The sequence below is a fragment of the Dromaius novaehollandiae genome, chromosome 4 (assembly GCF_036370855.1).
Source record: "Dromaius novaehollandiae isolate bDroNov1 chromosome 4, bDroNov1.hap1, whole genome shotgun sequence".
In the NCBI taxonomy this organism is placed as follows: Eukaryota; Metazoa; Chordata; class Aves; order Casuariiformes; family Dromaiidae; genus Dromaius; species Dromaius novaehollandiae.
This window is the reverse complement of record NC_088101.1, coordinates 26,217,943-26,242,065: the sequence shown is the minus strand read 5'-3', so window position 1 is coordinate 26,242,065 and position 24,123 is coordinate 26,217,943. Positions and strand designations below refer to the sequence as shown.

General features: G+C 37.3%; 2 long non-coding RNA genes across 5 annotated transcripts in view; one reads left to right on the top strand and one right to left on the bottom strand.

Moving 5' to 3' along the window:
* The window catches only part of LOC112980881 (uncharacterized), a 173,959-nt gene that overhangs the window by 29,970 nt on the left and 119,866 nt on the right, over positions 1–24,123 (bottom strand). For 2 of the 4 annotated variants that reach the window (XR_003258546.2, XR_010388937.1), the window contains exons 11-12: positions 14,308–14,438; positions 2,806–2,911 (exon numbers count right to left, since the gene is read on the bottom strand). This is a non-coding gene — a long non-coding RNA (uncharacterized LOC112980881). The remainder of the gene's footprint in view (positions 1–2,805; positions 2,912–14,307; positions 14,439–24,123) is intronic. The other 2 variants (XR_003258547.2, XR_010388938.1) reach the window with 1 other exon arrangement.
* Positions 1–24,123, top strand: part of LOC112980883 (uncharacterized) — a 126,419-nt gene that overhangs the window by 25,438 nt on the left and 76,858 nt on the right. The window contains exons 7-9 of the long non-coding RNA XR_010388939.1: positions 5,734–5,837; positions 13,885–13,972; positions 22,621–22,819. This is a non-coding gene — a long non-coding RNA (uncharacterized LOC112980883). The remainder of the gene's footprint in view (positions 1–5,733; positions 5,838–13,884; positions 13,973–22,620; positions 22,820–24,123) is intronic.

The window sequence follows — 24,123 nt, the reverse complement described above, 5'->3', positions numbered from 1 at the left end:
CTAGCAGAGGCCATTCTCTATTTTTCCTGTTTGCTTTTCTAACAGCCTATTTTATCAAACCTGTGTATTTATACAATGAACATCTCAATAAATAATTCATGTGCAACATTTGTACTGTAGCTTAGAGAAGGTATGCACATTCATGTAGCTGATAAAGTGCATGAAGGTGATACAGACTTGATAGAAGGTAAATTCTGGTCCCAACAAAGCCTTGTAAAAAATCAGTGTTCAGGAAGAAGGAAGGAATTTCCCACCCCAGCTCAGACAGAGTCTGCAGCACATACATATCAGTTTAATAATTCTTTTTTTTTATGTTTCCTCCTAAGTTATATGTCCTGATTATGTCATTATACTTAAATGAATGAGATGGCCCATGCACACCAGATATTTCGAAAAAGTCTAACTGAACAGGAAGAAAAACACAATTTGTGCCTCAGATTACAACTATTTTAGAATTAATGGGACTTCAAAATAAAAGCTGTATACATTTTTCTTCATGAATCTGGTATGTCATAAATGGACTACAAGTTCCCTGGTTTAGAAACAAGGCTTTATAAATGATATGGTACAATTTTGGAGTACTTTGATGTAATAGACAATAACAATTTACATTAGGATGCATCTAATTTGTCTTTTACTTTCCATTTAACTTGATATTTGGCTGCTCAGCAGTAACCATGTAATTGGACTTACAAAATTGCACTCTCGTTTCCTTTAGTGACAGGGAAACTGCTAACAGAAGTCTCTGCCATACTCAGTTTAATTTAGATGAGCATCCAAATGCACAGATGTTTATCAAAATTTTGTCTGGAAAAGGAACTGGGAATCTTCCAATCAAACTGTTCTGAAATGTCCAGTGCTCTGGACAGGACAGAAACAGTGCAAAAATGATCTCCCTTGTAATAAAGTGTTGCTACAGTTTTGGGATTAACCCAGCTCCAGTGAGGTGTGGGAAAAAAAGGAAAAAAATTTAAATAAAATATGATCAAGAATGGCTTACAAAATATATTTTTTCAAAGTTGCTTGGTTATTTGAGTCCATTTTAAAGTTTAAATTGCCTGTTACTCTGTTCAAACTGATATATCCATTTCTAATTTGCATAATGTATTTTCTGCATATTGTGGATCTAGTTAAATCCAGAAGCAGATCGATGTCATTTCAGATGAAATCAGACAGAGGTGACCCATAATATTAAATTTGAATGTCTTCACATACTGGCTTCCTATTAGATTTCACATATTAAGATGAGAACTTGCAAGTGCCAGTGATATATATTTATATTTATAGAGTTATCCCCTGCCATCAGTGCATCTTTACTAATTATAAATTCAATCATATACTTCCTATTATTACATCTATTATCAACTGAATGCATTATATATTAAAAATTGTGCTCCTAAACCTTTCCAAGCCCAAAACAAACAAAAGAAACCAGTAGCAGGTAACGGTGATTTTAATATCAGTGGTTTTAAGGTGATTTGTTTATGCTGATTTCAGAATTATGCCTTAGGTATTATTGTACTTTAAAAAAAAAAAAAGAAAAAGGAAAAAAAAAGCAAGGGACAATAATGAATTGTTTTCATTGCTAAAAAGATATGTTCCACTGCCAGAAAATCTGTACTTTTCACTAACCAATCCAGGCCTCTGTAAGGCTCTGAGAACTGAACAAGATGGTATTTTCAGGAACAGAAGAGTATTCCAGAACTTTGAAAAAGGCTGAACCATTGTTAATGCTTTGGGAGTTTCCATAAATACACAAAGGATTTTTTGCCATTCTTCTCAAATATTTAAAATTATTATTAGTCTATGTCATATCCATCATTTTTCTAAAATATTTGCATAAACCTCTTGAATCTTTTTCAAGATTATAAAACAGTTAACATTCAAAATTCACCTTTGCATTGTGCATACAAACTGATTCCACTGAAGACGCTATGGTTGCAAATGAAAGGTGTTTAATCTAACATTTAATCTTAAAGGAGAGCTTAATTAAAAAAATACTAATTAAGTTTAGAAAGTTCAGCAAAAGCAAAATGTACAGTTAAGAACAAACAAGCTGTGAAAGCTTCATATCTAAAAGTGTTTAGGTGGCCGTTAAGAAAGTTTGGCCTAATGCCAGCATTCATCCATTCCATAATATAACTGTATTTCGGAAAAAATCACCATTTGGGAGCTATATTTCCTTGGGTGGTATTGGTTAAAGCACATAAAATTCCCCCTGTTTAAGCCAATATAAGCCTGTGAAATCTGTAAGCTTCTATGAAGCATTTATAAAAATGTTATGGTTTTGGAATCTGTCTGTAAAGGTCTTTCTGTGGTAAATGCCAGAAGTAGTACCATATACAGGCCATACTTTTAATATTGACGAAAATGGAAAAAAACAAGCTCAGCCAAATTTGCCCTCCAAACTTGGACTGGGAACACTGACAAACACTCTTAGCTATGTCCAGCTGCAAAGGCCAGGATGTTCAAGTGAACAGTCTATCAGTGGTTCTTACGTACCTCCTACTTCCCTAATATTTGAATGTCCCACAGTCATCTTCATAACTCTTCTGTGCGGTAAGGGAGGGACAAAATCTCAGTTTAACAGAAAACTGAGTTTCCAATATACTAGCACTTTCTTCACAGCTAGTGGAGGAGGCACCACCAAAGAGCGATTGATTCCACCCAAGGCCCAAATTTCTCTTTCTCTTCCTCTCTCTCTCCATTGACAGCAGAGGGAGACTGGAAGATAACTTAAGCTGGATGCCTCTCTTTTATATGGAAAGCTTAATTTTTTATTAGGAAAGATTAATTCTACCTTACCTGACTTTCTCAAAGGCACGCGAAATGGTTAGCTGGGGCAGTGGCTAATCCAAATTGGCATCATAATTGCAGATGATATAATAGAGATTTTTGTCTTGGTGTATGGCTATGAAAGAAATAGCAAAAGAAAGTTCAGTTCAGTTGACCCAAACCAGAAGTTTTTGTGTTGTTATTTTTTCTTACTTGTGAAAACTTTACATTTTCTGATCGTCCTGGAGCATAATTCTCAACAAAAGAATTCTATCTTTTAAAAGTTATGGGTTCTTCAGCTCATTCTATCTTCTAATTGTTTAATTTAGTTCACTTCCAGCTTGCAAATAATTTCCTCTCTGGAGAGAGTTCTTTATGAACTATGTATGAAAAAGGAATCCTTCAGCTCTAGATTTAGCCACCAATTCCCTCAGTATTGCTTCTCTTGTGGGCAGTAGCATCATTCAGTCAAGAAAAGTTACAAATATGTAGATGATCTTGACTTAGAATCAGCAATATCTGCACTAATAAAATGCCTCAAGAAAACAATAGGGTAGGCTGGCACATGTACCATACCATATTAAATTAATATAACCAGGATAAGTGCCTAAAAATGCCACTATGTATTAAATCAGTGTATCCATGATGAAGGGCTGTAATTCCCACCTCCTTGAATTTCAGGAAAAAATTTCCATTTTGCTGAAGGGCCTCTCTTTTTAACATTGGGGCAACTGAGACTGATAAGTCAGCACGCAAAACCACAAGTCAAATGATGCCAGGCTGCAGGCTAAATCTACAGTCTGTGATCCCAACAGCCTCAGTCTGCCAGCGTGCAGTTACTGTTTAGATCAGCAGGACATCTCCACAGGGCTAGGTCTGATGTGAATTTATCAGCTCTATGTTGAAAAATTCATCACTTTAACTAAAACTCGTATTTTGTTCTGCTACCCTGAAATGCAAGGACAGGTCTTACCTTGGGGATAGTGGCACCACTCCCCACCAGAACTTTACAAATCTCACTAAAATCTTTCTTTGTCATTTTGTCGTAATAATAACGCGGTGTACACATAATACAAGGGAGATTACTTTAACCACGCAACGAAGGTAATTACCAACCTCATACAAAATTCTTGTAACATCTAACAAGTTTCCACTGATATGTATTTGTATATGTATGTACATATATATAAAAATAAATATAATATATAAAAATAAAATATATATATATGTACACACACACACACATTTTTACTAATGCTTCAACAATGTAGCATAGTTCTGGTGCATTTGTGTGCCTGAATAGTAGGCCTCAGTGGGGATTTCGCTGGCAGTCCCCAAGATCACGGAAATGGGCACGTGGTAACTTGGGTCAGCCTGGAAAGGGCTGTGTAGGACAAAGTAACGTCTATTACAGTGTAATGGCCATTTTCTCCTAACATAGCACAACTGAATGCTTTGACCTTGTTAGTATTATCTGGATAATGAATACCCTGTACTGTTCCTCTTTTGTACAATATTGTTCTCTTAAGCTTTCATGGCTTGATATCTACATAAATATATATTCTCACTACAAAATTTTCTGTTGAGATCCTAACCAGCTAAAAAACATTTGAGCCACTATCAGTGAAACATTGGCAGTGAAACAGCCAACAGTGCTGATCAAGTTTACAACAGATGCCACAGATTTCAGGAGGTAGGGAAAAAATCTGTGCTCACTCAAGTAGGGGAAGCAGTTTGGCCACTGTATCATGGGACTCCATGTGCGCTATTTCGCACTACTGCAAAAATTCTTGACAGAATTAATAAGTTTGTGCTCAATTCAGTGTAGTCTTGGCATGTCTGAATGCAAAATGTGGTAGGGATTTGAGTCTAAATCTAAAATTGATTTTTTCTAGGAATCACTTAGATAATTTTAAAAAATGTATTTAACATAGTTTTTCTGGTTTGTTTTGTTCCATTCTCTATTTTGGGACTGATTCTGCTTACTGTAACACTACTGATGCAAAATCAGACAGTATCTCCACAAAACAGCATCTTTTATATGTCTGTTGCCCTTTGATGGCTAAATATAGAATTGTCTTTACTGAAGTCAGCTGAAGCCCCATACGATTGTACTGAGCTGACACAACAGAATTTGGAAAATACTAAACTAGTAGCATGCAGTACTGGGACTTCAGCTGCACTAAGGGAAAACATACGCTGTATTTGCCAATGCAATGCAGTGGGAACACTGGGACTTGACCACTGGTCCCTATCAGATCGGTAGCCATTCTGTATCTCAGATATCTGTTGTTATGTATGCCTGCTATAAATAATTTATAAGCAAGACAGGGAGTAAGGGAAAAGGAATAAAACCGTGAGCTCTTTAGATAGAATGTTTTGTAGAGAAATGAAAAAAGGATAGGTAATGAGATGATCTTTGCTTTTATTTTCAGGGACCGCAAAATATCTAAATAATTTTCAGAACATAATATTCTGCACATGGGGCAGGGACTAGCATAGTCTGCAGAAAGTCCTAAGAGAGAAAGATAAATTTCCAGTGGCAGACTCCAATTTTTTGGGAGAACACAGTGTAGGTTAGTATCAATGCATCTTTGATACACTGTAATGCCTTTTAAAGAAATAGAGTCTAATAATGAAAAAGTAGTAGATTCAAGTAAGATGAAATTTTTCCACCTGTAGCTCTGCACTATTATGAAAAATGAAATTTTACATTCTAATGAATTTTATTTACTATAGTACAGGAAACATTTTACCAAAAAAAGCAGGTGCAATTTCTTCCTGTACATCAGGAATGTTTGCACTAGGGATTTGTGTTTCCATTCATCTCTTGATATAGTTACTACTTTTCATGAGCTTGATGACACTTCCAAGAGATGGGAGAATTAACAGGCATGCACAGTGGAGTATATAATACAAACGTGAATGATTTATGTGTGCTTTTATATCACATTACAGCAATCATTAAACTTTTATGTATGAGAGGAAAACAAAGAGTGCAACAGGTCGAGGTTCAGTAAACCCGGAACCACACGAGCTTCAAAAAACAACCAAATCAAAAGGTAATTCAGTGTTCCACATCTTTCATTCTAGGACCAGTGATCCTATCTGGAAGTAATTTTCTTTACTTTTTCATTTTGTAAAGGCTTAAAAATATTCCAGCTTTTTAGTTTATCAAGTCACGACCATTTTCCTTTCAGTGCTTGTCTTTCCTTCTCTCTGATGATTATTACACCTGGCTTTTAATGCCAAGATAAATATTACTAATATTCAATGAAGAGCATCTGATCAATGGTTCTTAACATTTCTTAGCCTTTATTTTTACTTTAATTGGAAGTTTTTTTTTTTACCACTGAATGTCTGCAGAGCCCTCCACAGGGCATAATGTAGAAAATTCCGAGAACCAATCTTAAGTCCAACCCCTAAAACCTCCACTTTGTTCCTTGTGGTTTCTGAGGTCAAATGTGCACCTTCATTTATCTTAATCTCCCACTGAACATTTTTCTTGGTGGTTTTGTAGGAATTTGTCTATATTCAGTAGGTTTGTATTCTTACTTTTTTTTATATGCTAACACATTTGCAGTCAAAAAGTGTCAAAGGTCTATCTGAATCTCAGTTACACTGTTTTTAATTATTTGCATAAATAGTCCCCATTTTGCTTTAATAATTGTATGTGTCTTTGTGCTTGTTGTATCATTATTGTCCAAGCATGGAATATGTCAAGAAGAAGATGAGTTCTTTCACAACATAAAAATGACATTTTAAAAGCAAATTTGAAGAACTGTACGAAAATCACATTTTTTCACTGAAGTTTGGCAGTACCTTTAATTTGGTCAGTCTAATAGATTTTCCTAACAGCATCCGTCCATTCACAGTTAAGATAATTCACATTTGCCTGTACAGTACTCTTCTAACATTATATATATACAAGCTTCAAAACAAATAGAAAAAGTGAAAACACTTTTGATGTCTTTGTCATTGCTCATCAGAGGTCTTGTACCTGCATGCCATGTCTCATGTATTCTCGAGTTAGTAACGCATACAAACCTGAAGACATAAATTCTACAGCCTGCCTTGAATTAGGCACATACATCTGTATTTATGCTTCCAAAGCGTACCTCTTCCCCAGTTTAGTAAGTTTAAATTATATACTTCAGTATTTTCCTGAGTGTTCATGTGACTATTACAGGTCATGAAGTTAGGCAAGTATTTGTACTATTTTTCCAAATCAAAGTTAGTTTCAGAAATGGAGTATCTGCAGTTCCCACTGATGATCTAATAGGCTCAGATATCTGTCTTTAAAAGGCAAATTTCAGAAGGGTGACCTTAACATGGATAGGTAGTAGCAAAGAACTGAAAAAAGAGAACACTTTCTTTGGAGGGAGGTTAAGCTTATATAAAACTAAAAATGTTTTCATTATTTCCTGCATCTCTACTGATGTAACATTAAAAGTAAAAATTCATTTCATTCCCCCTCCCTTTTTTCCCTTCTTTTTCAATACTGATTGCTAAAAGCAAAAATGGGTATTGCCCAAATTTGGAAAGTGGCCTCAACTGAAACAACCTTAACAACAACAAAAAAAAATGTACAGAAGCATTTTTAGTAAATACAAACTGCTCCAACTTCGGAGCTGAAAAAACAGTGAAGAAAATACCCTGAACACAGGTACAGATGTATTTGCGTTAAAGATATTGTGCCCATTTCCTTCAAACCTGAAAGAGAATCCTAAAAAAAAAAGACAAGGAGGAAGCTGCTCTTATCTTACCGTGTTTGAGTTTTTCTAAGGAAAATGCTTTAGGTGGATCATATAGAAAAGAGTTAAGCATGGAGTAGAACGGATTGTATATGATTAACTCAAGAATGGTAGAACTAATGCTGACCAAGTTTTACAGATACACAGAGCAAAAGCCTAGTCTGCAAACTGTAGTCCAGGTGAAGTTTGTTTAAGGATGCTATGATCAATAGAAAATGGAGAGGTTTTGTATATAAGAAAAAATTAAATCTTAACTATATTTTTCACAGAATGAGCTTTCCTCTTACTGCTAAAATCGCTAGCGAGGCAGCAAGGCACACTGCCACAGAGGAACAGAAATTCCTTAGGTCTCTGCTGGTGCTTTGTTTATATCTGGCCTAACAAACAGACGGGAATCTGGCCTGCAAAGTTATCATTATAATGTTAATACAAATATAATTATATTTTCTCCAGCAATGGAATTAGTGCCACTAGGAAACAAAATCATTTTAGATTTCTCCTGCTGTGTTTGTATGAGCTTGGGGTCTAACTGGCATCCAGGGAAATTTGGCCTTTGTGCTCAAATAAGGTAATGCTATGCTTTCCATTTCGAGATGAAATTACTACTAGTGGGATTTATGCCATAGGAAAAGAATGTTGTTGCTAAATCTTCTGGTTGTTCAGTCTCTTTTGTCTTACCACATAAACACAGTTAGTTATGTGACTCCACATATAAAGATATACATCTAGATGTGTATGTGTGTGTGTTAGTTTAGGGAAATTGGTGTGAAAGATGTTACGGTGATATGATTCACCACATCCAGCCAGAACTCTTGCTCTCTTCCTCAGATAAAAAGACACATTAGTGTCCCCTAGTCACCTTCCTACAAGCAAATCTGAAATAGAGCCTTCACACATTCTGTCTGATCCTTAGGAAAGGCTAAAAACAGCCAAAGATACTAAGTAAGTCCCTACTGATCGTAGTTTTGAGTGCAATTTTTAAGAAGATGAGCTTCCTGATAATTATTTCCTTAGCTCTGAGCACAGTCATTTTTTAAGACTCTGAAGGTGGACGAAGCATATCAGATGAACACAGGCAATTGATTCTAGTGTACCAGTTTTCTTCCATTCTGACATAACTTTCTAGACCTCTCTGAATACAAGCTGCTTGCTCTCTGCTGGGAGCATTGAGGAGCCGGACAGAATGGGCTAAGATTTCCTTGGCAGTCCGTGTGCCCAGGTTTTTTCTTGTGAAAGCAAGGACTGGGGAGGAATGAGTCACTGCTGGGGATAGGGAAGGGGATGGGCTTGGGTAAACATGGACTTGTATTCTCAGTTTTAGTGTACACGTCAGCTAAGAGAGAAATTAATCCCCGCAGATACCTGGAGCATTTATTATGCTCAGTAGATTCACTCTTCATCTAATATCACAGAAAATACAGTATTAACAGAATAATGCTGAAGAGCAATTTTTTTTCCTTATTTAAACATGTATTTCCTAATTTAATATTGCAGTGGATGAAACTATTCTCAATAATGTTCTCAAATGAGATAAATTCAACAGATTGAAGCCAGTTTTCCTTACACATAGCCATTAGCCTCTTTCAAAATATTCTGAAATTATCCTACATTACATTATTCCAAATGCTACTTCAGCAATGTCTAGATCAAAGCCTTGCCTTCATTTCTACAAAAGCAACTGAAAATTTGTGCTCATGGTTTCGCCTAGTTAACTGCATTCTGACTGCAAATCAGACCCTTGTACCTCCTTTATTCAGTGATAAGGGTAGAAATAGGGTGCACAGATGTTAGCATTTTCCTTCAGATCAGAAGTGCACTTCCAAAGCAAATCTCGTGATTGCCCTCACTTACTGTGCTTTTTCTTGTTCTGTGGGCTGGTGTCAGAGCATATGAACCAGAGTTTTGGGTGAAAGCAGTATGGGAAATGTGTTCCAGGAAAGTGTTTACTGTGGTCCTGCCATTCAGTACACGGGACCAAACTAAACACCCCAACTATTTATATAATATGGACACTGGGTCCTTAGTACCAACTGTGTTGCTCCACAGATGTGCTACCATTGGGCTGCTTAAGCTTCCAATGTGGATATAGCCATCTAATACCCAGTATGCAAAAGTGGATACAAAATTATTATTGTGTAAAAGACTCATTTTTACTACTAAAATTGTTTGAAATGAGCACTGGAAAACCTGAAATAGGACAGTGTTCATCCCAAATTAAGTATAATCATGATTTAAACTCAAGGCCTTCAATTCCCTAACGCAGGTCTTCACCTTAGCAAAAGTAGCAACTCTTTACTTAGAGATTCTCTGCTAGCATATGCACACAGAAAAATACTTCTCTCTATTCCACTGTGTCTTACATAGCAAATATGCTTATTTACTCTTAGGAGAAATGAATCTTTGCTTTAATTATTTTTATACTAATTACATGATTTTAATCTATTGTTTAGGGAATAATTAGTTACAGCTGCAGTGAGCAGAATACACTTAGGTGGGGGAAATGCACCCCTTTATAGATGGCCACTATAAGTCTTTCTTAAATCCTACTGAGGCTTGTGAATTAAGGCCAAAGTCGTTTATAGGCTTTGGATAAATTACTACATTTTGGCTCTAAGCACATCACTGCCACGTCCCCACTAGGTACATAGCACCGCCCTTGTTATTCTAACGACTTTAGATATTAAAAAAAGAGAGAGAGAAAAAGCCTTAGTATAAAGCCCAGCAAACTTGTCACAGAAAACTGAAGGTGACATACTTTCCGACAGGATTCTGTTCTGACATTCCATATTGTTTCTAATTTTCCTCTTGTTTTTCCGTTATTGCTGGGAAATGGCAAATGAGTCTGATTCCTAAAGTCAGGATAGGATAAATTAATTCCCAAACTCTCTGGGTAAACTTTTAGTTGGACTGATTTGTAATACATAAAAATCATACACTTGTATCGCTCTTCCCTTCTGTGTGTCTGAAAACTACAGCATTGAAGAATTAGCCCCCAGTGTATTATTATCCACTTCCAACTCATGGGGTACAGAGGGGCTTGATGACTTCTTCAATACACTGTGGTAAAGCTCAGAAGGGAACCCAGATGTCGTGGTTCCTCATCCTGTCCCTTAACCACAAACCACACGTTCTTGCCTTATTAGTGACAATCGCAGCACATGAAAACAGACTATTTATATCTAAATATTTCATCTGTTCTCACTCCTTATTCCCTAACTCACCAGTGTAATTATGTTGGCAAGGCGACAGTATCTTTTTCCCAGTAAGCACAAACAGATTGTTAGATTTTCTGCTGAGATACAAGCTGCAGAAGAGCTCCCAAGTAACTAAGATCAAAAGGATTGTGTTTTCATTGAAACATCCTTGGTAATGCAGCAATGGGAGAGAAGATTTCTCAGCATCTTACGTGGTTAAATCTGACAGCTACATTAAAACTACTGATCAAGAAAGGTTAGCAGCTTAAACAGTATCAACCCAGAATGAGTTAAGCCAAAGACAAAAAGAATAAAATGAGGCATCGGAAAGTTCTGGGTTTTTTTAATCACTTCAATGCCTGCTCAATATTCTCTGAGACAATGCAGGGGACAGGCATATCCCTTCTGCGAATTCCCAGCAGGATGTCCCCAGTCCTGTTATAAGTTCCTCGGTTGGAACCATAAAACACAAGCAAATGTGAAAAATCTATTAGGAAGTGGCTACGGACATAGCTTGGGGTTGTTAGAGATTTCAGTCTGGTGTCACAGCAGAATTCCCATCTCTCTCACACTAATTGGAGTGTTACAACCAAACATCTGGAGACAACTTGCTGTGAAAAGGCTTGCACGCCTGCAAATGAGAGGAAGGAGGTCTACAAAGCACAGGTCTAATGATAACAGGATTGAAACTAGCAGAGTATTTAGAAGATAGTTTTAGCTGAATTTATTTCTTAGTAAACCAAATGGAGCATAGCTAGCCATTTGGCATCTGATATGCTGTATCACTCTTTTATACAAGCAAGGGAGAGAATGGAGGAGGCTATAAGAAAAAAAATTCACAGTGGTTGAAGGTGTTAAACTGGATCCATAAAGAGAAGAGCAAATTGATTAAGGTAAGCTAACTGATATGAAGAAATGCAATTCTTCCACATCAATAAAAACCTAGTGAATTTTATTAGTTTGGGAGAATTCAGCCCCATCTATTTCAAAATCCTTTCCAAACTCATTATTCATAATACTGTGGAAAAGTTATCAAGCAATATTTAAGTCCCAAGAGTATAGATAACAAGCGACTTTGGACGGAAAAAATAAGAAAATCTATGCAGAAAATCTGAACTGTGTACTTAACAAATGGTGTTACAAATTATCTAAGTGATTATGTGTTCTCTGATTGACAAAGATCACGCTTGTTTTGTCAAAATATGTGCTTCCATTTATATGGAATAAAAATGCATCCTAGGCAAAACACAAAAGTTGATGAGAATTTTGCTACTGAAGTCAGTAACACCACATTTCACTCTATGTAAGGCAAGGACCCCTTGGCTTTTGACACTTCTTAGGCTGCTTCATCCTAGGACTGAAAAGACAGCTACAATCTGTTTCCCAGATGTAGACATCTTAACTTTGTGTTATATAAATGTCATGTGTACAATCCTTTTTATTTTTCAGGGAAATGGAGACGCATGGTTGCATTTATTAATCTGTAGACAACACATACACTAGTACTTCTCAGTAGGATACTAGAGTTGATTGCCCTAAAACTTCAGGTTATTATTTCAAGTAGATTCAGAGCAGAGGCTGAAAATACAACATAGATTCACAACATTTGTGTTTGTATTTTCAAAACAATCTCCAATTAACAGAAACACTTTAACTGGAACTTTTAGTCACTGACTGTGTGCTCTCAAACGTATCCCTAAGAAATCTCTCCAGTGGTAGAAAATAACCAGTTGCATTTGAGAACTTCACAGAGAGGACAGCTGACGAGCACTGCATTTTCACCTTTGACTTAGAAACTCTCCGCTGTACATGAGCTTTTGTTTTTCCTTTCTCAGTGTTCTGTGACTTGGAAGGAAGTCTCAGGAAAATTCTGATGCACTCGTTGTTTAACACCACAAGTGAAATGGGCACCGTAACCTCTGAATGGCCCTGGAGCTGCATAGGAATTATTTCCTGCTCTTTGCAAAGGAAGATGCCTTCAGATTTTGTTATATGATAACAAATATGGAAAAGGAGGCCTCCTCTAGTTCTAGCAATCCTATCCCTCCCACTGGGCTTTCCTAGAGGTAGCAGAGTTGAAACTCCCAGGTTTTATTTTCAGAACATGATCATTTCTCATTTTGATATTTTAAAGTAAACAATTTCTAGCTCCCATGTATTATTCAAGTAGAGAGAAGTGGGTATCCAGTGCATACATAATCAAACATCCAGCCTGCTCTAGACAACCTTCTCAAATCACTTGAGAAATTTCCCTATTGCTATTGTTATCATAGTCCATTCACTTCCTCCAATTAGTTAACGCTTCAAACATCATATCACATGTTTACCCCACAGCTGTGGGGTGAAGCTTTCCAGCTTTCTTGGACTGTGTTGTATCTAAGTGCTTGCCCATAGGAGAAGAGGGGTATCTACACAGATGTTACTGGTATCACATTAATACAGAAATAACCTGTTGAAAGTAGATTTGTTTTCATTTTTTTTTCAGTGAGAAAATATCAGTTTCAGAGAGAGGAAATAATGATTTTCAGCCAGCTGCCTATCAAGCTCTTTCATTACTGTCATGAAAAATCCTTATTGCTGTTTGAAGTTTTAAGTAGTAATGTGAATTTTTTTGTTACTGCCAAAACATTTACATGAAACAGCTATTCAGATCAGATTGTCTCTAAACTGCAAAGTGTGCACAGAGTCAAAATTATTCAACTTGGAGGGATTATTGCATATTGAAATTACACAATAGAAAACAACAGAACACCAGCATTGCTTCAGATTTACAGGAGTGGCTAAAGTAACTCTTAAAAGAATTATTTTCCTTAAGTGCACAATTACAGTGAACACAAAATGCAGTATTTAAAGCACTATTTCACTATCTGAAAAACATAGCTTTTCCTTCTTTCAGGCAGACTGGTTAGTTCTGACACTCAAAGTACATAACACTTTGAACATGAACAGCACCACGCTAAGAGAACAGTGTGGTGTGTAACAGGACATGGAAGTGATATAGTAACAAACCGAAGCTATAAGGTAAAGAGCTGTTGCTAAGTATATGTGAAACTGAAAATATAAATTCAAAAAGTGCTGTAAATTGTCAAAGTCAGTCAGTGCTAGTAGAAGCCTATTAGCTGCTCTATTATATTTCTGAAGTCTGTATTTTTCTCTTTCAGCAACACACCAGTTATGGAGAGGACTCAAAAATATCAACGAAATACTGAATACTAGGAATTTCAAGTCTTAGATGAGCCATCACACAAGGTATGTAGAAGTGTTCCCCTTGCATAATATGCTAAATAGTGTTATTACTGATTTTCAGTAGGGATTCTGTGTTTCAGTGACAGAATTATGAGGCAGCATTAAGGCCTTCCATAAATATATCATCAAACAACCATAAAGGTAGTCTTCCAAGAATCATAGGAAGGGCCCTCTAATTTGGCAATGGAGGCCGAGGTCATTTCTATCTGACAGGGAGGAAACGGGCAAATGAAAACACTTTATGCAGACCAAGCTTAAAGAGATAAAACCAGAAGCTTCTATGTCTGCTGTTGAAAAGGGGTTGCTAAAGAAAAGTGAGGACTGCAGAAATAACTTACCTTGAGTGTGTGACTGGAGTACAGTCCTTTGCCCTTTTAGTCTCTGATATTTAGAAGATGGCATCTAAAGTTCGTGTTCTTTTCTGTGTAAGATTGCAGTTGATTTGTTTTCATTCATTCAGAGAAACATCCTGAGAAGCAACAAGAAAGCAATAGGATAAAGTAGGTTTCTTAGATTCCATGGGGAGTGCTCAATATGTGTTTGTCTGTAACAGGAAATAACTGGCTATGTACACCTTTAATACAGTATGTTTTGCAATGGTATAAAATCACAGGGATTTCATAATCAACTGCCTAGATTTTGAAGAAGGATATTCTGCTTTGCTGAATGTCCTGCATGTAAGAAAGTTGTAGGTAATTGCATCCCTTGTAGAACAATCTGATATGCTTTTCTGGGAAAGGGAAAAGAGATTCAAGAATTAACTATGTTTTGGGGAATGAAATATTTAGAGGCTGTGCTTTTCCCCCTTCTTCTTTTGATATTTATGCCATAGCACTTATGTTGGTAGAATACATAGAAGAATGTCCACAAACACACACAATGCATGCACATTTCAAGACAATCTGTAATATATGTTTTCTGTCTCATTCAGATGAAGCTTTTTTCCTTAAGAGAATTCAGAATTAAGATTTCAATGTCCTGGAGGAGAACAAACACTTCCCTTCAGTTTCACTTTTTCATTTCCATTCTTTATATGTTGATTATCAGCGTAGGTGTCACTCTAACGTCAAGCTAGAGCAAAGTGTCAAGCAAAAACACTTTGAGTTTTTGTTATTTAGACTTTACTCAGGACAGTTCATTGTTCTCATTTCATACATTTCCTGATAATAATTAGATGAGGAGTTGAAAATGCTGGTTTTGGAAGAGTTTATAGTCTTCCACCATGTTTTCCATGATAGTTCATTAACTAAAGAAAAGTTGATCTCCTCAAACACAGCTACAAAATATATGCATATAAAGCAAATGATCTTAGAATACATGAAATGGTGATGAATGAACTGCCTGCCATCTCACACCTTACAGTCTTGAGTACTTTTGAGACATTAGGTTTGGCAGTACACTTGATATTTGGAACTAATTGTAGCAAAAGCACCCTGCCTACTTTCAAGTTCAGAATACTTCCTGACTGTCCATCCGACCATCATTTCATACAAAAAAACATCCAGGAGAAGAGTGGCACAAAGTTTCCCACACTTTCTTTCTTACAGACTCTGTTGCTGCTTGGAGGAGAAGCAGTTAGATATTCATTCTCCACCTTAAAAAAAATGAAACCTAAATTATGGCTCTGATTCAGTAGGGTATTTTAACACCTAGTTTAAAGCATCAAAAAGCTCCACTTCCAACAGGAAGTGTGTGGGCAGACTAGATGACATAGGCACATATGCAAGTATTCTGCTGAATGGGTCTTAAAGTTGCATTTGGGCAAATATTCAGTTGGATAAAAACAACGCAGCAACTCTTTTTCTTCTTTTTTCAATAGCTTTTAACTTTATTTTTCTTAAATGGGGATGTGAAAAGTTGTACTGTTGTAGAATGTGTAAAATGTGGTAAAGTAAAGATTTGGAAATTAATTTCTCATGAGACCTTTTACAGTCTAGACTCCATCAACATATCCTGCCAATTTGTTTGCCTAGTGTCCCTGTGAACATAGCATTTGACCCTGTAGGCAACCTAAAGATTCCTGATTAGAATTCTTGATTGCTACTTCCTCTAGTGCTCTGTGTTCATAACGAACTTTTCAAGAATAAATTTTAGCTTTCAGCTTTCTGTTACACAAGAATTGAGATTATTCATTGAATTGGTAGCTTCCAGGAAGGGCAAATGTCTTCCTGGTACTTCGTATCCTCCAGCAACACAGGACAGAGCATGAACTAGTGAAAGCTCTCTAGAAAACAGGAATTTAAATCCAGAGCATACACACAGTGTTTCCAAAGCCAGAGAAGGAACCTGAGAACCCATGACCCTGGCTAATGAAAGGTGCTAAAGAAGAAGCTGAAGTATATCTGGAGATCACCTATATGCTGTGATGCAGAAGCCCATCTTGAGTCTCTGTAGTGATGGATTCATCCACTGTCGATAGTTTTATTGGAGGATCTTAGACGTCTTTCAGGTGGAAGCAGGGAGAGTGAGCATGCCTTCTCCATGTTGTCAGTGGCCATTTCAAGAAGACAGATGTTCTCACAGGGGGGTTATTTTTTCCAAAAATGAAATTCTTCTTTGAAAACTGTCATCTCTGCTTAATTGTGCAGTTTTCACAAAAAAATTGTTCTCCCCTTCCTAAACTTACAGATTCCCCTGAATTTTAATCAGCCTTTTTGCATAAAGACATCGGTAAAAGTATCATTTTTAAACACTGTGGGATAATACCTTGAAACACATGCAACAAGTCAAGATATCAATCCGTAAGAAATAGAAGCAACTTTGAACATTTTTGCTAAATTATCATTCCTGACTGTTTTTTGCAACTGGATTATTTGCTAATTAATAATATTTCATAACAACACCTATATCTAAATGACAAAAAGAAAACCTGAACAAGGAATTTTAGGTCTGATCTAAGGCAAACAGAAATATGAGGGATTACAGCAACATCAGTAACATCAGCGTACTACTGATGATGATTGTATGTACTTGTTAATATAGATGACCCAAAAGCATTTCATTATTCTGGCACTTCAACTGGATGTACTGATGTATTAAAAAGTGCATAACAGTTCTTAATGAGTCACTTGGCCTTCAGGGAAAGTTTCCTTTCAACTTCCAGAAGTTAGAACTGTCCAAGTCTCAATTCCTTGAAGAGATGGTAGAGTTATAAGTGTCTTTATAATGTCTAATAACTTACAGTATCTTTAAATTCCTTGCCTTAATGGTACCTCATAGCAAGAAGTTCCATGAAATACACATAATTCAATGCTGTCTTCCCTGCATGGCCCCCATTTTGCACATTTTCACCATGTGCCTTCATGCTTTTCTCAAAGATAGATTATTCCCAACGTTAAAATCCCGTGTTAAGACAAGGCATCTTTGAGTTGCCACTGCTGTGCTAACATCCGCAGAGTTTACCCCCTACATGGTGTATACATGTTTCTGAAATGGTAGGATTTGATTGTGATCTTATTCATTACCTCAATCCAGACCCTTTGCTAGCTATTTACATCAATACCAACAAACTGGGGACTGCTGGATGTGGACCACTGGAGACAAAGCTGAATAAAAGAAATAAAAAGCATTTCCACCAGAAAGATTCCAGTAACTAAACTAATCTTCAGGGGGTGATGCTGATTCATTAATGGTACTTCTTGCAGAGCCTTTATTGCTTTTTAGCTAAGCACACAATGCAGCTGTATAATTAAGCCACAGGCATAATATGGGACAAAAGGCACATGTGGCTTTTTTGCTGTTTTTAATTTTCTTCCTTCCAGTTATTACTAGGCCCACTCTAGTGGCAACAACTAGACATGAAGAAGTTGTGCTCAAACTTTGTCGTCTCAGATTCACAATTCATGCTGTTTTTTGAAAATATTAATTTTTACTACAAAAATTGTTAGATAAAACAGTCTCTTCTAAATACCTTCATTAATCCAAATATCTTGGTCTGAGAAAGAAAGGCAAGAATACTTGGAATTCAAATGAAAAATGACCTGGGAACAGAAGATATCTGGGAAAACTGATTCCTGTTCTACCTATCAGATAAATCAAACATTGTTCTGTAAAAGATATTGAAACTAGCTGTAGGAATAACCAGATCACAATTTACACAGGGAAGTGTAGCTAGCTAATTATTCAAGATCTTCTGGGAAGCTGCCGCAGGGGGCAAAGGTGCTCAAAAGAGCTGGTTACTTTTTGAAGAAACTTTCTGAGAGCTGAGGAAGAAACCACTCCTTGCACAGGAGGATGGGGAATGATGAGGGCAGAAGGCCCTCTTGACTAAGCAAGGAGCTTTTTAATGAACTGAAATGGAAATGAGACCATACAAGAAGTGGAAACAAGGACAGGCAAACAAGGAAGCATATAGAAGTACTGCTTATGTACTTACTGGTGAAAAGGGGAATGTCAAAACCAAGCTGGAGCTAAAACTAACAAGGGATATAGAAAAGTAACAAGGGGATTCTACAGGTATGTTAGTAGCAAAAGACTTTTCCTTCAAACTGATTTGAAGTTTGCTGAGTGGAGCTCCAATGAAGATTCAAACCTCATTTCCTAGAGTTCACCTGGGCTCTCTACTAGCCAGACTCCTGTGCAGGGACTTATTTCTGTTCAGAGAAATGCATGAAAAGGCTAGATAAAAAAGATGCTTTTTTTTTGGTTCTGGGTGTTTTTAAAGTGTCCAAGATTGAAATAATTCTGTGCTGTCCACGCATTTAGAGAAATGTTGCCGCTACTTGTGCACAGTCAGCTCTAGCTTGAATATACAGCAACTTCTTTGAGTTAGTCTTCATCATCCCCTAGAACCATTGTAGTGGGAATCACAGCAGCATTGTTTGACTGACTGGCACAGTAAGGTCATTTCTAGAAATAGTGTCTCATTGCCTCTGTAGTTATGCAATATCATAGGTATCACAGGGGGTAATGGTTAGGCATGGACTACCCAGAGTGGTTACAACTAATGTAGGTACACTTGACCTTGCTTTAAACTGCTTACAGAGGGACTGAAAGCCACTTAGTCTGGAGCTTGCCAAGGCAACGGGTCTTGAATTTTAGACATCCTCAGAGAGACCAGGGTAGTCATCCACAAGGCAAGCCATCTCTATCTGGAAAGGTTTCTCTACCCTAGCTCTCATCTATATGCAATAGACTAAGTTGAGTCAAAGCCATAATACAGCTTTAACCCAGTCATGGCAATCATTCTTCAAATTAAATATCCAGACCTAACTAGGCTTTCTGGGAGGAACCTATTAGTGCATGCCAGTGATTATATGACACTTGTTAAGCAATAGCACTTCTGCTTTGAAAGTGTTCTGCAAGAGTGGAAGACAAAAATCTTTTTTAAATACATTTCTAATATTGCATTAATTTAGTCAACATGGTCGGTAAACAGGCAATACTTCAAATTCTACTATGGGATAAAGGGGTTGCGTGAAATAGTTTTCATGGAAATTCTACATTTTAAGCTACCTGTATTCTCATTAACGAGACCTACTTTAGATTAGAAAAGTGAGTAATGTTTGAACCTATAACCTGGCAAAAACACCAGTATCGTCCATTCAGTCTATTAAGGAGTTCTGTTTTGACTCAGTCTCTGTCTCTCCCAAATGGAAAGTGAGATGCAGTGATCTTCTGTGGATTTTATGGCATTCTTTTAGGATGCTTTTCATATTCTGTATATCATGGGATAACCCAAGAGGCTTCCAGACTTGCAACTGCAATCTATCTTTTCCTATAGAGAGCTACTTAGAGAAATACTACAGCAGTAGCTAGCGGTCCAGCCATATTTACGAAGACTAGCCTCCTTGTGGCTCCTGTAAATATCTTCAGCCTTCAGTCTAAGTTCCTTCAAGTTTTATTAAATTTGGTTCATCTCTCTTTCCTACTGTATCTCCATCTGCAGAGCCTCTGAGGCCAAAGATTACCAGGAATATGACTTACAGGCATAGCCTTTAGCATCATACCTTTGTGGCCTGCTAAGTTTCATAATTTTTCAGCTGTATTACTGTTGTTGATGGAGATGGAGGCAGGAGATTCCTCCTAGGCTGCTACTTTCTTTGTTTTATAGCATGGTTCCAAGCTGGCTCTCTCCACAGCCCTACCAGAATTTCCTACCTCAGGCTTACAGCTGACTTTTTTCCTATAACTTCCTAGTCCTACTTTTGGCCTTTTGTGGGGAGTATGCTTGCTTCTTTGCAGTCCTTTTCTACTTCCCTCTCACTCAGTTCTCAAGCTTGCAGAGACCTTGTATGACCTAGATCATCCCACAGCTGCAATGGATGCCTGCTGTCATTTCTCAGGTGGCTTTTATGTAGCTGGACCTAGCTATATAAGCATAAGACCAAAAGAATCTGATGAGTGTCACTGGTTTTCCATTGCTGCACCACCGTCCCTCTGATCAGTAAGATTTTCTTTTTTCACTTCAAGGGTGATCAATAACAGTTTCGCCTGCTGTTCTTTTTTAAAGGATAGTGCTCTGGAGTGGGTCACTGTTTGAATTATTATACCAATATGGTGATTGTAAGGATAAACACTTTAAGTCAAGCACTGCAAGCACTGTTTTCTGTTTCTTGCTGGAGGCTTTTCCTGTGCTTGAGGCTTTTCCTAACAGTGCTTTCATTATTGCAGTTAGATTGCCATTCATAGGTCAGCCTAACAGGGCAAATCCCATTCATATGCTTTTTAAATGTTGATTCTTGTTTCCTCTTTTATTTATTTTTTTAAATATAGCCTGGGAATCTCTGAAACAGTCTAAGCAATTGTACCAATTACTGCAAGCATGCTCTTCTCCAAACCTATTAAATGTATGCAGTGTATGCAGTGGTAGGGGTAGTTTGTAAGCTGTAGATTCTAAATCCTCAGTTCAGTCTGCTTTTCACGAGTTTAAAATACAGATTTTTTTTCCTCCCATCTGGCTTTTTAAGCCATTGCAGAGGAGAATTATGAAGAGAGGAAGGCATAGATTTCTGAGGAGACAGTGTCTTTCAAACAGTACGTTGGCTCATCTAGAACCTTTTTTTAGTGTAAAATCAAATACAATTGTTTCCCTGCCTCCTTTCAGCAGTTCTATCTGCCATGCCACTAATGTACTTTCGTAACACCTCCTTTGTACTTCCTCATCTTTTCTTAATGTATCCAGTTCTTGCTCAGATTCTCTATGAAGGAAGATACTCAGCCCTTCTGATTGCATGCTGCAGGGAACAGTTACATGCCAACATTAGTAAAACAAAACCATATGATATGGTTATTATTTCCATTGTCAACCGTTAGTGACTTACGCAGCCACCTTCACTGGACACTTTTTGTTCCTAATTAGAGTAGGAAGTACTTTGCTAAGGAATTTTTTTGTTTTGCTTTAATTTATGTTTGTTTGAGATCCAATACAACAGAAGTTTCATTTCGGTGGGAGGCCTCCTGGCACTGACAAAATGCAAGTAATAAGCAGTAATAAAAATGCTTTTTGTTTGCAAGTCGCAATAATATTTAACAACCATTTACTTTTTGCGTCTTTAACAGACCTGATTAACTGACACATTTCATGCACATTCTCTACATTCAGACATAATGCTAGTTCCAATAAATAGCTGTTTCTCAACAAATCTTTGGTGACCTATTTTATAAGTGATTCTTAGTAAATGGTTTTCACACTATAGGATTTTCGTGATTTGTTTCATTGGCACAATGTATTACGGCTGTGGGGAAAAGAGAGCTGGGTGTCCTACTCGATCACAGGAAGAATATGAGCCTCCAGCATCAGGACACCATATAAATGTAACAACAATATACAATATAAATGTGCTGCCTGGATGCATCAGGAAAAATATTTCAGGTAGAGACAGGGAAGCGTGAGCACCATTGCATGAGGCCCTGAGAAGAGCATTCACGCATAGAAGGCCGTGTAAAATTCTGGCCACCCGTGGTTAAGAAAGATGAGCTGAAACTGATGCTGAGAAGGGCCGACAGGATGATGGGAGGAACGGGAAATCTATCATACAAGAGAAAAGTAGAGAGCGTGGCTTCGTCAGCCTCACAAAATTAAGAGGGGATACAATCATTCTCAATAAATAGTTTTGGAGTTAAGCATCAAAGAGGGAGAAGAGCTACCGAAGCAATCTAAGAACAATATTGGTATTAGGAACAAGTGGAGATAAATTTGCTATAGGTAAATGTAAGCTGCAAATTATGATGGTTATAATCAGTGAGATCCTGGAACTGTCATGGAATACCAGAACAGAGCATTAACTACTTTTAAGACTGAGGTTCTAAGTTTTTAAAAAAGGGATATGTGAGATTGTGTGTGTTACAGGCCCTCACAGGGCCCTCCCTATGCACAAGACTAAAACTGAGGGGTGCCACAGACCCTTCCTAACCCAAGGGTCACTTGGATTTCAGGCCCGTATAATCTAACCTTCATGGTTTTATGTTTTTGGAAGGACTGGGATTGCTAGAATTTACAGAACAGTATAAGCTAAAGGAAACAAAAGCTAATTTTTCAAATAAATATCAGTGCTTCAAATTCATGACATTTTTGGAATTAACAAAATACTTGGCAGCAACTTGAAGGCTGGTGGACAGTACAGATCATACAATTGGAAGAACAGTGTGAAAAATGTAGTTTTATTAATCCATATATTCAAATGTTTTTATGGTTTACTTCATTTTTCCAGGGTTGCGTACAGTTGTGAACTGAAGAAGAGAAGCTACATGGAAAGTTTCCTGACTGGTATTGTGAACTTTATGGTGAATAAATGAGGAGGTCCTTATATGGCACAACAGGACAAATGAAGTGATGTTATGGAAACAATGTATTTACATTGCATAATGAGCCATGATGCAATAAGTTCCTTCATACAAAGGGGCCTCTAGGTAATGTGCTAAATAAAACAATCCTATGACCCCTTCATTTTTCTTCTAACTTTTTAGTTTTTTAAAAAACGTACTCCTACAAAACTAAGCAAGCCCATATTCTTCCAATGACCTAAATTTGCAGAAAGACAAACCCGTTGTCTTCGTACTGCAAGCGAACATGTAGCTTTGTAAATTACTGACTCCCTCCCAAAACAAAGAAAATTTCTATTAATCAGTATCATGATTGTCTCATGGGACCATGCAGGCAAAATACCCTCCTCTTTGTTGTACTGAAAAACTACTTTCTTCCTCTCAGGACTCCACAGAAAACAAGCTTTAATCCTCAGAAGCATCAACCTCAGAGGCAGGTACTTGACCCAAGCCACCTTTCTCCTTCCCTTGTTCCCGTGAGTAGCAGGGCTCTGAATAACTGCCTTGTACAGACTAGAGCAGCCACAGGGCTACTTCAGTTTGCATAGGTAAAAATAGCAAGGTCAGGATTAAGAAATTGGCTGCATATGCTATTACACCTCTGCTCCTCAACAGCCCTGAAGCACTGTCTGCACTGTTCAATCATCCATGTCTCCAAGAAAGGAAGAGTAAGTGGAATAAACCCAAGGTTGATAACATAATGTACCCTAAAATAATGTTCCCTGCAGAATCAGATGGCTGTTTAAAATTTATGTAGGATTCATTTTTTGATACAGAGGTAGCAAAGCATGACTGCAGCAGGCTTGGAAACCTGCCTCTTTGAGAGAAACTGGTGGCAATGATCACTGATTTGTAAATCTCATCAAGTGGTAGAGATGTGCAAATTTTCTTTAGTAAGAATGTAATATTGCTTAGTAGGAATGACCTTTACATATCCTTATGTGTGTCTAACCTAACTGACCAATACTTCACACCATAAAAAAAATTCTCTAGTAAGCCTGCTTCCTCCTGCTGATAGCAAGTTTCCAGTAAATGATCAGTTTGTAGTATAAATGCAGAGGAGTTTTTTTTCAAACACAAATTCCTTCCAAACTATATAATCATTATCTCGCTTATCTTCTGCTGTTTTCTTCATTGTGTCAAAAAAGAAACACAGCGTTTTGTTGCCAGACCCCTCAGAAGTGGTATCAATGCTCATTGTCTAGCTACCATCACAGATTTGAACTGTTGTTCCATTGTCCAGCATCAGTGCATGTAATAGCCAAGCCTCATAAAACAGAGGCATTTAACTGAAGAGAGCCAATTAGCCTTCCATCCCTGCCCCTGTTCACAATAGTAAAAACAGCTGATATTCCCTTAACTTGAAACAATGGGAGGATATGCATGGGCTG